Below are 2993 nucleotides of genomic sequence, written 5' to 3' on the forward strand. Positions count from 1 at the left end.
TAAGATCTCATGACCCTGCTTCCTCCCAGTCCCCTCACAGGACATTTTTTTCCCACAGGTGGAAAAGGAGGGAGCTACTCTCTCCTTACATGCAGGAGCTACTCTCAGGCTGCTTGTAAGTGGTGGGGGTGGGAGTGTGGAGGAGCTCACCCATCCCATAATTCCTCCTGTCCCATGTCTCCTGTGGGCTCTGACCAGGTCCTGTTTTTGTTCTACCCCAGCCAGCGACAGTGCCCAGGGCTCTGATGTGTCTCTCACGGCTTGAAAAGGTGAGATTCTTGGGGTCTAGAGTAGGGGGGCGGGGAGGGCAGAGGGGAAAGGCCTGGGTAATGGAGATTCTTTGATTGTAACGTTTCGAGTGTGTGGTGGGCTGTTCAGAGTGTCATCACTTACCATGACTGACTTGAATTTGTTCATGACTGTTGTTTTCTGTAGCCTGAGACAATTGTCTTGTGTGGGACTGAGATGCAGGATTTCTTCACACCTCCCTTTTGTGACTTCAAGAGACTCTGGCATCTCTTTCTGCAAAGGCATCTGAATGTGTCTGCGTCCCTGTTAGCATAATGTGAGGAGGTGGAGAGACAGCCCACCCCGTGTCCCCCGTGACCCCTGTTCCCACGCTGACCAGTGTTTCCTCCCCAGTCATCTTTCCTGTTCCAGAGAGGTGGGGCTGGATGTCTCCATCTCAGTCTCAACTTTATGTGCACTGAGCTGCAACTTCTTACTTCCCTACTGAAAATAAGAATCTGAATATAAATTTGTTTTCTCAAATAACTGCTATGAGAGGTTGATGGATTAACTAAATAAGTAAACCCTAGAACTTGAGAGAGCAAATAAAGGCCTGAGAACCTTCCAGAATCTGCATGTTCGCTGTGCTGAGTCTGTTGCAGGTAAGGGTGGAGAAGGCTGTGAGGAGCCCCGTGTGGACTGGGCCTGTGCCTAGTTGCTGTTCAGTTCTTCATGGACTTTATGTGGTCAGTCCTCAGCTGGGTCACCTCACTGCTCCGTTGTCCTTGTCCCTTCAGTGGAACCTTGTCCAGCGGGAGCTGTGACCACAGAGGCTCAGACATCACCCAGGGCGGCCCCTGCACACAGGGGTGTCTGTGTATTCTGAGACAAATGTTCAGACTCATTCACCTCCTGCCCTGCTTCTAGAGCTTCTGTTCTGCTCTGCTTTCCTGCCCTCTCTCCCTGCCCTGGTTCTAGTGATCTTGGTGCTGAATCCAATCCCAACTCATGAATTTTTAAAGCAGAGTCTAATTTAGACTTATATTTGTCTGTGAAATTGGACCCATTATCAAGGACTGTTCTTTCCTGAAGAGAGAACCTGGTTGTGAGCTGCAGTGTGCTGTGCGGGGTGGGCACCACGGGAGTGATTGACTGTGGAAAAGAATGAGGGCAAGGACTGAACCCTGGACCTCCAGTTTAAGGGATGTGATCAGACCACACCCAGAGCAGACTGCACAGTTCTGACCCCCAGTCTAGAGGACACTTAGACAAGGAACTCCCGTGTGTACAGGGATCACCCGGACGTGGTGCTGAGATCCAGGAAGTCTGGAGTGGAGCTACAGATTCTGTATTTATGACAAGGCTGGAGTTCATGTTGCTGGTCTCCAGATTACACTTGGAGTATCAAGAACACCAGGATCCCACATGTCTGAGCATCAGCCTCACCTCTAGGGCTTGTTATATAAACGATTCTTTGGTCTTGTGCATAATACTCTGAGACAGGGGTTCTGGGGAGTGGCCTGAGTATTTTCTAAACTCCCGCCAGCAATCCTGTTGCTCAGCCAGATTGGGAACCACTGAGATCAGAGAGTGCCCAGGGTGGGTGGATGGGGTGGGTTTTCAAACCTGTTTAAAAGAGGATTTTTCTCACAGAAAGAAAAGGGAGGATGTGTATCATCAGTTATGAGCTGTGACATTCCCTGTTGTTCTCTCCACCATGGGGTAGACACCAGGTAGAGAATTCAGGATGTGGCTCTCGCACAAGGAACACCTGTGAATGCCGCTCTCTGACACCCGCCCACAGACTCATTTCCCACTCACTTCTTGGAGCAAACTATGGAAAACAAATTTCTGTAATGTACACATAAAGTCGTATATCTGGTATTGGGGGCTAGTTTTATTGTGGGGAAGGCCACAGAAGCAGGCTGGAACCTACACATCCAGGAACAGAATCCACAGCCCACCCTGGATCAGGTCCCTCCTAGGAACAACTGCCCCTGCTGCTGAGCACAGACGCCACTGCCCACACCTCTGACACCCTGGTGCTGGACACTGGACCCTGAGGCCAGGAGAGACGTCACTGCTGCACCTGGTAATTAGACATCACTACTGCCATCAGCCATCTTTACTAAAATGTGTTCTGCACAGTCCCAGCCTCTCTGTCACCTCATTCTGGCTCAGAGGCTGGCAGTGATATAGGAGTTAAGAAGAAATTATTTAGACAGGTAGTGAGGGTATGGAAGGCTTTTAATGAAAAGCAGGCTCCAAATTATTTTCTTTTCTAACAAAGTGCAGCCTGTAATATCAAGCTTCAGACACAGACAAGTAAGCTGGAAGCTTGCACGGGTGAATGCCGGCAGCTGTGCGAATAGGAATCGGACACCTGGGACTGGGCATGTTCACAATGGCGACTCCATCTTCCCTTCTGTTTGCCAGGCTCCTTCCTTACAGTAAGGAGCAGAGAACGTGGCGCCGGCCAAGTGGAAAGCCCATTTGCATAATAGGATGAGGGTGGGGTGAACAGCCTTCCACACGCACTGTGTAAATATCACAACTGGTCCAACCAACCTGTGGGCCCTACATAAATCACACACCATCTCCTCAAGCCTGCCTGTAAAATCCGATGCACTCCCATTCCAGGCTGGAATTCCCTTTTGGGTGCCCCTCTCTCTCACAAGAAGAGAGCTGTTCCCCTTTGTCTTTCTTTTGCCTATTAAGTGCTTTGCTCCTAAACTCACTCCTCGTGTGTCAGTGTCCTTAATCTT

At 50.0% G+C, this 2993-nt stretch overlaps 1 long non-coding RNA gene across 2 annotated transcripts; it reads left to right on the forward strand.

The window, feature by feature from the left end:
- Positions 1-71: 71 nt before the first annotated feature.
- On the forward strand, positions 72-774 carry LOC116273051. 2 transcript variants are annotated; one of them, XR_004181552.1, is made up of 3 exons: positions 72-115; positions 222-269; positions 436-774. It is a non-coding gene; the product is annotated as an uncharacterized LOC116273051 (long non-coding RNA). The 2 variants fall into 2 exon arrangements; XR_004181551.1 differs by lacking the exon at positions 72-115 and having other exon boundaries at positions 122-269.
- The last annotated feature ends 2219 nt before the right edge of the window (positions 775-2993 follow it).

The sequence above is a fragment of the Papio anubis genome, unplaced genomic scaffold (assembly GCF_008728515.1).
Source record: "Papio anubis isolate 15944 unplaced genomic scaffold, Panubis1.0 scaffold3347, whole genome shotgun sequence".
NCBI lineage: Eukaryota > Metazoa > Chordata > Mammalia > Primates > Cercopithecidae > Papio > Papio anubis.